General features: G+C 41.3%; 1 protein-coding gene and 1 pseudogene across 2 annotated transcripts in view; one reads left to right on the top strand and one right to left on the bottom strand.

Moving 5' to 3' along the window:
• ATP8A2 (ATPase phospholipid transporting 8A2) overlaps nt 1–15,739 on the top strand; it is a gene marked incomplete at its 5' end in the record, with an annotated part of 501,820 nt that overhangs the window by 407,194 nt on the left and 78,887 nt on the right. The window lies entirely within an intron of this gene.
• LOC308514288 (small ribosomal subunit protein eS24-like) lies at nt 2,427–3,534 on the bottom strand (annotated as a pseudogene). The gene has a single exon. The product of its transcript is annotated as a small ribosomal subunit protein eS24-like (transcript).

Below are 15,739 nucleotides of genomic sequence, written 5' to 3'. Positions count from 1 at the left end.
GTGGGGTCTTCCAGACTTCCCAGCAAAATTAATCTTTTTCTCTGTGCCCACCCATAGCTCTTGAGTGTTTTTGTTCAAACTGCTAGAAGAACAGTTCTTAAACTACATTATCATTAAAGGGTTGTGTATCAGTCAGGGTCAACCAGTAGTACAGAAGCCAGGCTAATTATTTAAAACTAGAGGCCTGATGCACGAAATTCATGCAAGAGTAGGCCTTCCTTCCCCCGGCTGCCAGCACCAGCTTCCCTCTGGCACCCAGGACCTGGGCTGGCTTCCCTCCAGCCCTGGCTTCATTTGGAAGGACATCGGAAGGACATCCAGTCTAATTAGCATATTACCCTTTTTTATTATTATAGATAGTGGATTTTAATTCAGAGAATAGGGTGCAGAGGTGATATAGGGGCTGAGAGAAAACCTAGAGGTGAACCACAACAAAAAGTTCCCACCCTCTTAGGTTGGAGGGCCAAAGGGTAGGGCAGTGGTATCCCAGTGCAGTGGCTGGGTCACTGCAGAGCATGGATCCTGGTGGGGCTGTCCAGCAGAATCAAGAACTGGGGAAACATGGCCACTTCTGGAGACCTCCAGACAGAGGGGAGAAATCCTGGCTTCAATCTTCTTCCCACCCTCTAATCTCAGGCCAGAACCTCTCACTGGCAGAACCCAGCTGGAGCTACCAGAGCATGCAGGCTTCAGGGTCGGGCACTGTAACATGAACAGAGCAGGGGCTACTGAATAAATTTGGGTGCAGAAGAGACCAAGCAGAGGCACGGGTCATATCGGTCTCCCTAACATACTTAGAGCTGCTTAAAAACAGGAACCTCATCTCACTTATTTTGTAACTACAGTGACTAGCACCAAGAAAAATTTAATAAACATTTAGTGGATTGAAATGAACTTTAAAGTTTCCTTCCAAGTCTAAAATTATGCTTTCTCTACCAGTGCATTCTCTCCATTTATCATCATGTTAAAACAAAAACATAAAACATTTCTATGAAATTGTTCTTTATAAAATCATGGATTTTGTGTAATTATTTACTTAAACCCATGCTTTAGTTCAATCTCAACCCTGTTCCTTTATTAACATTTAGCCACTGCTATTTATCAGCTCTGGGTTGGTTCTGAAAACATTCTCCACCAACTGTGAGCCAGATTAAAATACAGGAAGGGAAATGGAGACATTGAGTTAATAAATGCTAACAATGTGAGAGAAAAAGGAAAAAAGGATGTTGCGGGCAATTTTCACATAACTCACCTTGAATATGCCTTTGAACCGGCTCCTTCCCTGGTCTGTGGCCAGGCTCCCCTGGGCCACGCGGAACAGACCTTCAGGAGTGTCGCAGTGGCCATGGGCAGAGCACGGCAGGGCTGAGGCGGAGGGCTGGGCCCCCGTCCCTGCCTGCCTCTTTCAGTGGCCTTGCTTTTCCTCAAAGAACACATTCCAAGGAAGAAAGACAGGCTGTCACCACAGCAGCACGCGTGGCCCGGCTTCAGCTGCGTGCACTTTCCGAGATCCAGCCCTTGCTATGAATCAGCTTTCAGGCTTACTCTTCTGATGTGGCCCAGCTGCTGCAAAATCCTATAGATTGCATCGGTCGGACACAGGATGACAACTTAAAATGTGCCACACGATCTAATGTTTGAGACATGTGGCCGACTGAAGTGGAGGAAATCTCAGAGCACTTCCCACGCCCATTGTTTTCTCATGAGGAAATTGAAGCCCCAAAACGGTTGCTCGCTGCCTTGATGGCAACACACCTGGCGTGGAACCCAACTCATGTCATTCCTGGTCCATTGCTGTTTTGATTTCACTGCTCAATTTCCAGAAGTTGTTTAAATCTTAACTTTGAACAGAGTATTACAGTGTTGTCATTGTCCCTATTAGTGAATTAATCTGCTTTTCTGTTTGCGTCCCCTTATTTCTAACTCATTTTTTTCATTCTTTCTGTATACCTCTTTTATTAGTTTATTTTGGGTTTGGACACAGAGATCATCTGTTGAGCCCTTGCTGAGTTCCAGACAGTGTCTGGGGTCCATGTTTCCTGTTCTTCTAGCACCTATGTTTTTCCCATCAGTCCAGTTGCTCTCACTCCTAAATCCTTAAACCTCACGCTCATTATGACTCCTGGGAGCATAAACAGATTGTACTCAACTCAAATGGATTAAATCACCTGGTAGCAACCTCCACATGTAGATAAAATTTTAGTGCCTTTGAGATCATCATCCAGCTTAGCTCCTGGCCAGAATAGTGGTCTCCTTTCCTCTGGACACTGATATGGATACAAGTCATCAAAGCTGACCCCAAATATTACACATAATGACGTATTATTTTCATTTTCTTCCTTCCATTTTTTAAAAAAGTTTATAGTTTATTAATCCTCTCATGAAAAATCTGCACAACCATCACAGATAAAGTCACTGAAGAATCTTTACTCCTTCTTTTGGCCAGCACCAACATTGGCCTTTGCAGTCCCCCTGACTGTCTTCATTCTGTTCTTGGGTTCCTTTCTCTGTTTTCTTGAGGTCTTCTTCTTCTCTTATACACCATGTCTTGCAACGTCTGTGTTTGGGTTCATTTTTCTTTGCGTAATCCAAGGAATCATAAATCATGCCAAAGCCAGTGGTCTTGCCACCACCAAAATGGGTTCTGAATCCAAACACAAAGATGACATCAGGTGTGGTCTTATACATTTTGGCTAGTTTTTCCCGGATTTCTGTCTTGGGTACTGTTGCCTTCCCAGGGTGAAGGACATCAATGACCATTTGCTTCCGCTGAGGTAGTCTGGTGGTCATGAACTTCCTGGTCTGGATAGTTACCGTGTCATTCATGATGAAGGTTGAGCTTTAAGCAGCCAGGGAGGAAAAGAGCTTCTTTCTTCCATTTTCTTCCCTTCCTTTCCCTTCCTTCCTTTTTCCCTATTTAAAGACTTTCTAAATTTGCAGGTTGGATTAGTAGTTGTCTAATTCAAGCCAAATACTATACTAGTTATTTTACATTGATTAGATCTATTTCGCACAGTAACCCTTATTGTCCACACTTTTTGAATAAATTGAGAAGTGGAGAATGAGGAATGTGCCCAGTGTCACAGAGCTATTAAGATACAAAGCTGGGATTCAGTCCCAGGTCTGACTGCTTTCAGACCTGCTCACTACACTGTGTTACTCACTATACCATGTTATGATATGTATAATCATACTGGTGACTACCCTAATTACAATTCATATAAATAATTATAATTTCAGGAATAATTACCAGTTAATATTGACATAAATAATTTACTAGAAAACTCTGTGTTAGTGAAGTTTAAAAATAGCATCTTTCACTGTGCTGATAAATATTTAAGGAGAGATGCCTTTTTTCCTCCCAGCAAGTATGAAGTAAGTTCTTCATAATGGGATGTATCATTTTAAAATGTTAATTGATGTATAATAGCAATGGACTGTAATAGAATAAGATACCTTATTTAATTCTAAAATTTCTTAAATATCAGAGAATACATTTTTATTCCTTGACTATTAAAAGCCCCAAAATTGTTGGCCATGAAAAAAAGAAGATGAGAGAAAATAAGACACGGCGGATGTTTAAAGAGACTAATTATCTCTAGCGGGACATATGTTTTTAGATTCAGTGAGTTCATCTTTATGAAGGGGAAATCCTGGCCAAACCACATGAATGTACTCGAACAGGCTGCCAGATAAGGAGCATTGGAGAAAGGAAAGGGCACCAGTGCAGCTTAAAGGATTGGCTTCCCCGAGAATTCTGATAAAAATAAAATACTTCAAGATGCTAGAGGTACATGAGACATAGATAGGAGGTTTTCTTGGGGAGAATACCAATTACTAAAATATGAGGGAGGGAAATTTGTTACAGGAAGTGAGGAAGTCAAAATGTTATAGCGTATTTGCTGATTTGACTGTGATATTCCCATTACAAGGTTATTTTTGCTGGTGATTACGTTGCAGCACAAAGAGCCAGATCCAGGATTAAAAACAAGAAAAAGGGCCCTGGCCAGTTTGCTCAGTGGTTAGAATGACAGTCTGTGGACTGAAGGGTTGCAGGCTTGATCACTAGCCAGGATCAGGGTGCTAGCATGAGGCAACCAATTGATGTGTCTCTCACGTCAGTGTTTCTCTCTCTCTCTCTCTCCCTCCCCTTTCCTCTCCTCCCTCCCTTCCTGTCTCTCTAAAAAAAAAACCAATGGGAAAAATATCCCGGGGTAAGGATTTAAAAAACAAACAAGAAAAAGGCCCAGGGCCCACACAGTGTGGAACATTCAACTGTGTAAAAACCGTGTCTGTTACTCTGGCACCAAAGGGCACCCCAGAAAGAAGAGTCCACTCACGAAACAGAAGGGAATGAGAAGGCATTTAGATGCTAAATATTACAATGACTTATTTTAAGGAAGATTTGCACTAATTTGAGAACATTTTGTCCCCCTTAAAATTAATGCATCAGTACATGGAAGACTTGGAAGCAGTGAAACCCAGGGTACCATTATCTTCACTATCACGGCTGGTGTTTGTTTCCCACCCATCCCAGCAGCGTGTCTCTGGACATTTCATTTCATTTTGGATCCCACTTATAACATAATGTTAGGGGATTACATTTGTTACTGTGATTATTTTAAACTAGAGGCCCCATGCACAAAATTTGTGCAAGAGTAGGCCTTCCTTCCCACTGGCTTCCCTCTGGCACCTGGGACCCAGGCTTCCCTCTGGCCCTGGCTTCATCAGGAATGATGTCTGGAATGACATCAAAAATGACGTCCAATCTAATTAGCATATTAACTTTTATTATTATAGATTACCTTCCCATTTATTCTTTTTTTTTAATATATTTTATTGATTTTTTACAGAGAGGAAGGGAGAGAGATAGAGAGTTAGAAACATCGATGAGAGAGAAACATCGATCAGCTGCCTCCTGCACATCCCCCACTGGGGATATGCCCGCAACCCAGGTACATGCCCTTGACCGGAATCGAACCCGGGACCCTTCAGTCCGCAGGCCGACGCTCTATCCACTGAGCCAAACCAGTTTCGGCTTCCCATTTATTCTTAATAAAAGACTTATTTAAGGAAGCAAGTTGCTACCTAGGGTTTGGTACAGAAATGGTAGTTAAGCAGTAGGAAAGGGGGTTTAAAATACTATTCCTTTTAAGCAAGGGTATTAAAATATGTGATTCCTAAAAGTCAGTACAAGCATCTGTGTTGCTTGAGACCTCATACAGGTAGATAATGAATTGGAGGACAGTGCAGCCAAGGTCATAGATAATGAATTTGCTTCTCACCCTGAACTAAGTACTGCCTAGAAAGCAAATGAAATTCACTTGTAAAGGCATGTATGTTTCCAGAAATGAAGCCATGCATGTTTTAATATATTATCTTCCAAAATTATACATTGTTCTTCTTCCTGGAAATGTTCAGGTGAGCTCATAGACAAGACTTAGGTGTAGGAAAAAAGCCCATGTTCACCTAGGGGGGAAAACACAAACGTGGTCTTGGCTGAGGCTTTCAGCATCATGGGAAATGACACCCTTCTCTGTTCATTGATTTCTTACATGTGGTCTTTGAGCTAAGCGGGGGAAAGAGCTTGTGAATACCTTGCAAGAACAAACTGAGATTGGCTTCCTGTACCCCCAGGAAATCCACTCCCTGGCCTGCTGTTATGATTTTAGAAATAGCTCGAGGGCTCAGAGCTTCGGCCACAATTACAGAAATGTCCTAGAATGCACCCCAGCAAACATTTATTGTGTATTTGCTATTTGCAAGGCTCTGTGCTTGTGTGCTGATTGTTTATACTTCTAGTTAATTGACCAGGGGCTACTTTTTAAATACAGTGGGGCCTTGACTTATGAGTGTCCTGACTAATGAGTTTTTTGAGATACCAGCTGTCTCTCGGCTGATTTTTTGCATTGAGTTGATAGAGTAATTTGAGTTAATGAGCTCCTTAGCAAGCTCCTTAACGAGCTGGGTCTTGGAACGAATTAAACTCGCAAGTCAAGGCCCCACTGTATACAACTTTTGGGATTGTTATTATTATAACTACTAGTGGCCTGGTGCACAAATTTGTGCACCAGTGTGGTCTCTCGGCCTGGCCTGCAGGATCAGGCTGAAACCGGCTCTCTGACATCCCCCAAGGGGTCCCAGATTGCGAGAGGGTGCAGGCCAGGCTGGTGGATCCCACCAGTGCACGATCAGCGCCAGGGAGGGACACGGGAGCTTGACCAGCTGGGCAGATACCACAGGAGGACTCCAGGGCATGTCCGGCCCATCTCACTCAGTCCCGATCAGCCGGACCCTAGCATCAAGCTAACCTACCAGTCGGAGCATCTACCCCCTAGTGGTCAGTGCACGTCATAGCGACTGGTCGACTGGTCAATTGTCTGCTCCTTGGTGGTCAGTGCACTTCATAGCAAGCAGTTGAGCAGCCTTAGCATATCATTAGCATATTATGCTTTTATTGGTTGAATGGCCGAGCAGTCGACCACACACTTAGCATATTAGGCTTTTATTATATAGGATTATCTTGATTACAACATTTTTACTGTAATTTTGAATTTTAGTTTTGAAATGTTTTTCTTTCAGACACTTAAGTATATTTGTTACAATATATGTATATCACATAGTGATTACATCTTGCAAAAATTACACTAAGTCATCAGCCAGGGATAACAACTTTTAACATTTAGGATTGGTGTGATTTTAGGGTTGGTGTGAATCTAACTCAGTGTACCACCACCTTTATAACTGTGTTCAGATCCCTATACCCAAGAGATTTGAGGTATTTGAGTTTAGATTTTGATTTTAGTATGTAAAAGAATGTAATGTATTTAAGTGTTGGAGAGAAGGTTCCGGTAGAGAGGGTGCAGTCTATGCTCTAAGTTAGTAGAAGTGCTTTGAGCCCTCTGGATTCTCTACCAACCCTCACCCCCAGTTTCAATCATAAGAGACTCTACAGTCACACAAGGAAATCCCCTTCTCACTTCCAGTTCAGCCCTAAACCTGTCAGAGCTGACTGCTGCCCTCATCATTCCTCTGAAACTAGTCTCACCCAAGTCTGCAACCCAATTAACTCCAATTCCAAATATTTCCATCTCCTTCTTACAGACCTTTCTGTAGGTATTTTGTTTTGTTTTGTTTTGTTTTAGCCACTCCTTCCTTTTCTTTAACCATCTTTTGTGATTCTTCTATATTCCAAACAGCCTTCTTCATTCCAGACTCTTTTCCCTTCTCCATAATATCCAGGCTGATGCTCCCCAAGGTTCTATCCTTAGCTTTTGTCTACTTTTCCAGCTTCCACTGTTACCTGTGTGCTTATGACTTCCAAGTCTACATGCTTGAAAGGTTAGATCCTTCATCTAAGCGCCAGACTCAGTGACCTAATGCATTCCAGACTTTCCAGCTTGGAACACACATACACACACACACACACACACACACACACACGCGCGCGCGCGCACACACACAAACACCATGTTCAGCAGGTGTGAGAGATGCAACCCTGCATCCCCCTAACCTGTCAGCATTTCTGTCTCCAAAAATGGCAAATGGCTTCACCATCTACCAGCTCACATAGCCAGGAGCTAGACTCCTCCCTCTCGCCAGTCTAATCAGTCACCAGCCTGGTAATTTTGCCTCTGAAATTTTGCCAAGTCTCCCAGCCTTCTACCCTGTGGCCTCATTAGAAGCACACCATTTCTGGCTGAAGTGGCCCCAGGAGTTCCGATACTACAGTTTTGCAGTTTGCCCCAGGGCTTTTGAGCTCCCACACCCTTCCTCTGCCTTTCCCTGAATATTCCCAACAGTTACTTTCTTTCTTTTTCTTTTTAGAGAGAGAGAGAGAGAGAGAGAGAGAGAGAAGAAGGGAGGGGGAGAGACACATTGATTGGTTGCCTCCCGTATGCACTCCGACCAGGGCCAGGGTTCAAGACCGCAACCCAGGTATGTGCCCTTGACCAGAATCAAACCCGGGACCCTTCAGTCCATGGGCTAATGCTCTATACACTTAGCCAAACTGGCTAGGGCCAACATTTTCTTATTTTACTTTCACTTATTTGTGCTCTGAGAAAAACCAGGAGGAGGATCGAGAGGCAGAAACTCTGTTTCCTTCCTTGTATCCAAAGAAGCAAGGCTGCCCTTTTTTCCCCACTCCCACGTACACTGTAAAAGCAATGACTAATGAACACCATCTAACAAAATCAACAGTAAGCTAAAGACTTTGCCTACAACGGAATAAGCTAGTATAAGTGAATATCAAGGAGAAATTATTGTTGAATCATTTTCCCTTTTAAAACATGTCAAAAAATTATCAGATATTAGAAAAACTAAACTGAAAGTAAAGTCATATTTATGTGTCATGCTTAATTTATTTACCTATAAAATCTTGTGCTGGCATGAAAGACTTGGCCTAAAAGCCAAGATATGTTATTCTGATTAATTATGTGACATATTGTAGAATAGTACAATATTTACAGTTTGAAGTACAGTTCATGGTGTTTAGTTGATCAAATAGTATAAAAGTGAAATAGATATTAAATATAGTTCTAAACCAGAAATAAGTTAAATAATTTATTTCAATAGTGAATATTTTTTCTTCTATGGTTTATTTCTTAGACGTTTTAAATGGGAAACCAGTGATAACTTTATTTTGTGAATTTTGAAGACTCAGAATTAACTGCATTTAATTGTGAGTGCAAGTATTGGCTGTCTTTTTTGAACAGAAGGGGAGAATCCTGGCATGGTGATTGCCTATATTCTATACGTAATAAGGAATTGGAACTATCCCTCCTGATCACTAAGATTGTTTCAACTCTAAAATTCTACATGTGGGCCCATCATCCTAATCATTAACATGCAATTTTTTAAAAATCTCTGTGGTCAGCTCATTATGCTTATTAAGAGGCTTTATTCCAAACACCCAGAATTGTATTCTAGTATTCAGAATTTGGATATCGGAGTGATCCTGATCAGGGCCCCATGCGAATCTGAAGGAGTTTAGAATAAAAGGATGACTTTGCAAGAATGACTGTTATTATTCTTATTATTGCAACAGTGTTTTGGGCATTAACAGCGATTGGTGACAGGATGATGAGCTCTTTAGATCCTGAAGTTTCAGTGAACCACAAATAGAAGGAAATAAGTTGACAACGATCACATTGTGGAATTGCAGCTATTCCCAAAGATGACAGAAAGGAACATGTGTTTCCAGTCAGTGGGCAGGGCAGTTGGTTTCCTGTAGGCAGTTGCCTGCTCCTCCCATGGAAGGCCACCAAGTGCTCAGAGGTTATACATGAGCAATTATTGGAGCTCCTTCAGAGAGCACTAAGCAGAAGGGTTAGCGACTGCTTGCATTCTTTTGTTGGCCTGCTATTAGAACTAGTATGGCGCATCCAATATGCCTGCCTGTGTCCAAATGTCCTGCACATGGGGTGTGGTTTCCCAAAAAGGGTTGGGCTGCTACACACATTTGTTGCTCATCTGTTCGCATCTCAGTCAATTGCTTGCCTGCCAGCCGCACTTTCCGACTGTGACATGCACTAATTCTAATCCTTGTAGCCTCATTCCCATAATTGTACCCAGAATCTTGCCTGTGAGAGAGCCCAGAGAACGCCTTCTTTTATGGGGACGGAGTCTTAGATGCTGTGCCTTGCTGGTCCAGGTCTGACGTGGAATCTCCCTTTTTTATTATCGACTTGAAGGGGAAAGGACAGGTGGGGTTAAGCAGATCCAGACTCAGCTACCCTATTTACTTTAGAAAGCAAAGACACGACCTCGAAACACATGTCTTGGTAGGAACACCAAGAAACAGTAAGAAACAGTGCCCCTCCTCACATCAGAAAAGGTTTGCAATTATCATATTTGGCCGAACAATGTAGTAAAGTTTTCCCATAACCAGATCCACCAGCAGAGCCCTGCCAAGAGCAGCAGTCTACTTGCCAGTTCACGAAGTCTTCTGAAACAGTATTTTATTAAAGTCTTTTATTTCACTTTCAGTGGACATTTATTGTTCGCCTGCTTCGAGCCAGCGCACCACAAGGCACAGCGACGCTTAGAGTAAGCCATAGTCTGCAGCCACAAGAGCTGGGCTAAGCTCTAAAGAGCATGGGATGCTCAATGAGTGAAATATTTTTCTGTGTTTTACTGTTACCTTTTTCAAGATAAGAAAAATTATTCTCTTAATGTTTATGTCCATCCAGATAACATTTATTTTAGAAAAATGATCAAGACCGAAATCACAATGATCAAGTCCAGATTTCATCCTACCGTCTACTCACATTGTACCCTTGGGATAACTCAGCCTCTAGCCTTCATTTTTATTCTGTGCATTGATATGAGATTAAGTCCTCTTGTACCTAGAAGTTATCAAAATAATGGACAATGGTGGTCCTGGGCAGTATTCTCATTAAAGATGCTGCCCACATCCGGGAGGGGGTGTTTTATGATGGCTTTGGTCTTCCACTTTCTGTAGACAGAGGATCGAATAATTTAAGTCCTTTTGACTTTATTTTTCTAAGAGTATCATCTAGATAGGTTTATGTAATTCTAGCATTTTCTGTAATGTGTTCTCTGGCTGCAGAAGATATTACAGAAAATGATAGTATAGTTAGTTACATGTCTGGCTTTTTACTTGATGGATTCATATCATTATTAAAGGGTAATTCTTTTCTAAATAGCTTATATTGGTAGGAGAAATAATACTATCCAGTAAGCTGCCTTTCAACTTATTTTCCCTTGTCTTTGCAAGAGTTAAATGGGTTGATATTGTCCCACAGCCCACATCCTATAAAACAGTTCCCACTCCGTCCCAGTGGTCTCCTATGCCTCTCCACTGAGTGGAGTAATGGAAAGCTTGGTAAGAGCAACTGAACAGTAGACCTCCTGTTAACATGTTTTCATTTCCTAGGGCTGCTATAAGAAAGTGCCATAAGCTGGGTGGCCTGAACAACAGAAATGATTATCTCACAGTTCTGGAGCCTACAAGTCTGAGATCAAGGTGTTGGCAGAGTTGGTTCTTTCTGAGATCTGAGGGAGGATATATTCCAGGCCTCTCTTCTAGCTCCTGGTGTTTTGTTGGTGTTCTTGGCTTGTGGAAGCATCACCCCCAATCTCTGTCTACATGTTCACATGGAGTCCTCCCTGTCTGCATGTCTGTGTCCAAATCTTCCATTTTGAAGGACACCAGTCATATTAGATTAAAGTCTCATCCTAATTACCTCATCTCAACTAATTACATCTGCAATGATCCTATTTCCAAACACAGTCACAGTCTGAGGTACTGAGTGTTAGGACTTCAACATAAAAATTTAGAAGGGACATAATTCAACCTATAACACTATCTTAAATTGATTTTTCATTGAGGAATTTTTGGTTCCTGTAATTCTCACTAAGAAAGAACCAGATAAAAGACAGGATTGTGTTTTGTTGTTGTTGTTTTACAAATGGTGTAGTACTTCTGTTTGGCAAAAGAGTCATTTCTCAGCTAGGTATGAAGAAGCAGAAGGAATTTCCAATGCTTGCTGTTTTTACTGAATTCAAGTAAAATAACTATTTAGTGGGTCTCCTTTCTGTCTGGTATTAAACTAGGTCCTTAGAATTGTGAAAATGTAATCCTAGGTCATTGCCCTTAAAGATTTAGTGAAGGAAATAAACATATGGTAAAATATATTCTGCGTAATGAATGAAGTCATGTACATGAAACAAATATCTCAAACTACAAAAGAACATGGTCAACTTTGTGGTGAGCTCAGGGAAACTGTAGGGACTTCTTGAGGATAATAGGGACTCCCCTCAGCAAGATCCTAGTGGAAAATAGAGATTTTTCCCAGTATTTAAGGGTCAGGGCAGCATTACAATAGGAAAGAATATACTCTAGGACTAGAGAGAGAGAAGATAAGGCAGGGGAAGGAATGGCTCATGGCAAGAGTAAGGAATGGATGCAGAAGAGAGAGAAATGAAAGTGTTCAGGAAAAACAGATTACTTTGGACAAAAAAAAAATAACATCATCTGAGGTTGAAATGAAAATAACATGGGTGTGATTAAAAAGTGGTTTAGAGTTGAAGATTTCAGGCTGAAGTTCTCCGTTGTTACAGAAAATTTTCATGGTTAAATCATCTTTCTTAAATGTAAATCTGTGTATCACTGTGCTGCTTAAAACCCTGTAATAGCTTCAACTTGACGTTTCTTTTAGTCCAGGATTCTTAACAAAATTCAAGGACCCTCTATACTCTAACTCCTCTTTGTGTTAGCTCTTCCTTGCTCTCTTTGCTCTGCCATATTACTTCCTAGAATATTCCAGGTTCTCTCCAGCTTCTGGGGCATTGCCCATGCCTAGAACAGGGTCTTCTAATTCTTCCAATTGCATGCCTCCTCCCCTGTCACCTGATCAAGCTTATGGTGAAAAGTGGCTTATTCAGAAGGATCTTTCTTGATTGCTCCCAGTCCTGGCCCCAGCTGCCATCAGTTCCCAGAGCACCCTGTTGTCCACTTAATCACTTTCATGGCATTCACTTAGTATCTATTTTTCCCAATGGACAGGAGGCTGTACAGGGTATGAATTGTGTCTCCCATATACTCCACTGTATATCCAGCATGTAATACTGTGTTTGGCATATAGTAGGTGTTCAGTGGATGTTGTGCTAAATGAATGAATAAGAATCACATCATTGATGGCTCATGTCTCAAAAAAATAAGCTTAAAGTGTGAAAATAAAAATAAATGACTACCAGTCACAGGAAAGTCAAATTTTAAATTATTGCAGAACTAATATAGTTTGTGTTGTCAGAAATTTTGAAAGAATGAACTTGTGGGTGAAGAAAGACTTGGTAGCAATTTACCAGGGTGCCTAAAGCCACAGAGGACTACAGAAACAATAGACAAAGCAATTTTGCTAGATTCTCCTGGGCCTCCCTCTCTCTTTTGATTATTTTGTATTTCCTTTTCCTCCTGCCCACTTTCCATTCTTTCACCTTCTCCCCTTTCTGGTATCTCACATACTCAATTTGTTCTAATCCAGGTTTAAATGCTAATTCTATATTGTTTCCCCACCCCCAGCAGGGCTGACCTTTGTGCTCAGGAACCCTACTGTCATCCTATTTACAACTCCTATACTACTCAAGGGGGGGTGGGGGGAAGGACGTGCATTTGATAAAAAGGTTAAGATTCTGTATTTTATCCACTTAACTGAACAAAATCTAATGGCTTCTTCATTTCAGAAGTGACTTCAGTGTTTGGTTTTTCTCTTACAAAAATAAATCAGGTTTGATTTTTTGGGGAGCCCTGAATCATTCTCAATCCCAAAATAAGCCAGTAACTGTCAGTGTTACTTTTCTGTCCTAATGCCAGCTAGTATTCCTGTAACGGTGTAGCTGGTCCTGGGCCAGCAGAGTAGGAGAAGGAGTAATGTAATACGTGCTGCAGTGGATGAGTCCATGGCGAGAAATGTGTGTCTTGGCACTGGAAGATTTAAAAGGTTTGAATATTCATAAGGTCTTATCTAAGCAGCTCACTGGTTATTAGTTCTTCACATTAAGTTCAAGATATGTAAATCCTCAGAGGTTCATGGTATATCCAGGCTGAATAAATCTGAACCTTTAAAAAAGAATTGGCATGTTGAATTTTATGTAAATGTCTGTCCGTTCTTCTCTGTGGTCCACTCATCTAACAATGCTTTTCTTTCTCATACTGCCTTCCAACATAGAGCTTAGCAAAAGCCCAGATAAAATGGTGATCATTTCGTCTCCAAAACTGCATTTGATCTAGTTTTATGTTTATACCATTTATCTTCTTTTGCTTCAAACACTTTGCGTTGATGAAGACGGCTTTGAACGTAGAACACCCACGTTTGGTGTCACTGCATTCATTTTTCTTATGTTTTGGCTTGAATTATAGTGCTTTTAATATTCATGAAGTTTGAAAAAATAAACATCCTAGACTATTTCCTCTGAGTGGAAATGTTATGGTTTCAGACCCCAGAGAAAACAATTGGTAAGTTCTGCAAGCTCCCATTTTCTCCCTGTCGGTTGGAAAGCAGCTCGGGGTTGGCATAAGTCACGGCCTCCTGGACACTTGTGGGCTTCCCAGAGCAGGCACTGGGGCCTGTTTTACAGAAGAGGCAAAAAAATCAGCAGGCATGCATATTTAAAGGCTCCCTTTGGGAAAGTAGGTACTAGTATCCTTTTAATCAATTCAAAAGTATATCATTTTTGTCATTGAAGAAGGTAGAAGAATTACTTGTTCAGTTCAGTTCTCTGTGTTCAAATGGAAATTGTCGACAATATTCCTCAGTCATCTGCTTACTCTACATTAGGCCTATATTGATATTTACCTCTCCAAAATGAGCTCAACCCATCCCTTAAATATTTTAAGAATATAGAGCAAGAACTTTCCACAAATTTGAAAGCCAGACTTTAAAGAAAAATAAAATGATTATTCTAAGTAATTATAAGAAAACTGACCATTAAAAGTAGTGTTTCAGCCCTGACCGGTTTGTCTCAGTGGATAGAGCAGACTGAAGGGTCCCAGGTTCGATTCCAGTCAAGGGCATGTACCTTGGTTGTGGGCACATCCCCAGTGGGGAGTGTGCAGGAGACAGCTGATCGATGTTTCTCTCTCATTGATGTTTCTAGCTCTCTGTCCTTCTCCCTTCCTCTCTGTAAAAAATCAATAAAATATATTTTTTTAAAAGTAGTGTTTCAATAATAGAACATTGTCCTGGGTTTTATGCACAAAAATCTATGGATTACCCATTTTGTTGACTCTATCTCATTGCCCTAGATGACTTTATCAAGTTCACCTATTCTCTCCTAATTATAGCCCTTCCCACCCCTCCTCCCCTCCCTCTTTGGATCATGCTTTATCAGAGGATTGTCCCATGTCCTACACTGATGATCAAGCTGTCTCATACATATTTTGCTTCATGTTTCTCTGTCTCAGAATTCCTCTGTGTCATCTATGGTCTCTTTCTCAGAAACTGTTACTTTCCTGTATGCTTAACACTACTACCTCTTCCCTAGATATACTCTGCATCTCTATGGCTGACTCAGATGCCACCAACAACCTCTTTCATTCCTACCATTTTTCACTAAGGATGCTGAAAATAAAAATATTTCGGCCCCCAACCTCTTTTGCAGCACTCGAGGACATTGGCCAAGAGCTTCCAGCACCAGGGTGGAGCAGGCAGGGCTACCTGTTCTTCCTCCCCTGAAGGGAGATAGAATGCCTAATGCTGTAGCAGACATCTTCAGACTACAAGGCCACGGCAAGAGGAAAGAAAGCCAACACCAGGGTGGTGTTGATACTTGCCAAGGTACTTGATAGCACTGAGAAGCAAATACCAACCTACAGATGTATTTTGGGAGAAAATGCAGCCACTGTTTGGTAGTTGAATTTTTAGTTACACACAGACAAATAACCTAACTGATACACCCTCTCCCCAAAACAAAAGAAATTTAAAAATGTTGCCTAACTCTGGGACTTGTACATTTTTAATTTGTCTGTCTTTGTTGGCTTCTTCACTAACATGAGCTCCCCGCAAACACCTTCTTTGTTCTTGCTCTTCTTCCCTTAAATTCCTCTGAGCTCTGTTTCACTGTCAAGCTTGGGGAAAGAGGAACCTACCCTTGCACTTCTCCTCCCTTCACATTCCTCTACTCCTCCTGGCACTGACGTAAGCCCTCACTACTTCACTTTCCTCTCACAGGTTCTAAATGCCTTTCTGGTCTCTGGAACCAATGGCTCTTTATT

Source organism: Myotis nattereri, assembly GCF_964212035.1.
Source record: "Myotis nattereri genome assembly, chromosome: 2".
NCBI lineage: Eukaryota > Metazoa > Chordata > Mammalia > Chiroptera > Vespertilionidae > Myotis > Myotis nattereri.
The sequence above is the reverse complement of the archived record's forward strand: the minus strand, read 5'-3'. Positions and strand labels throughout refer to the sequence as shown.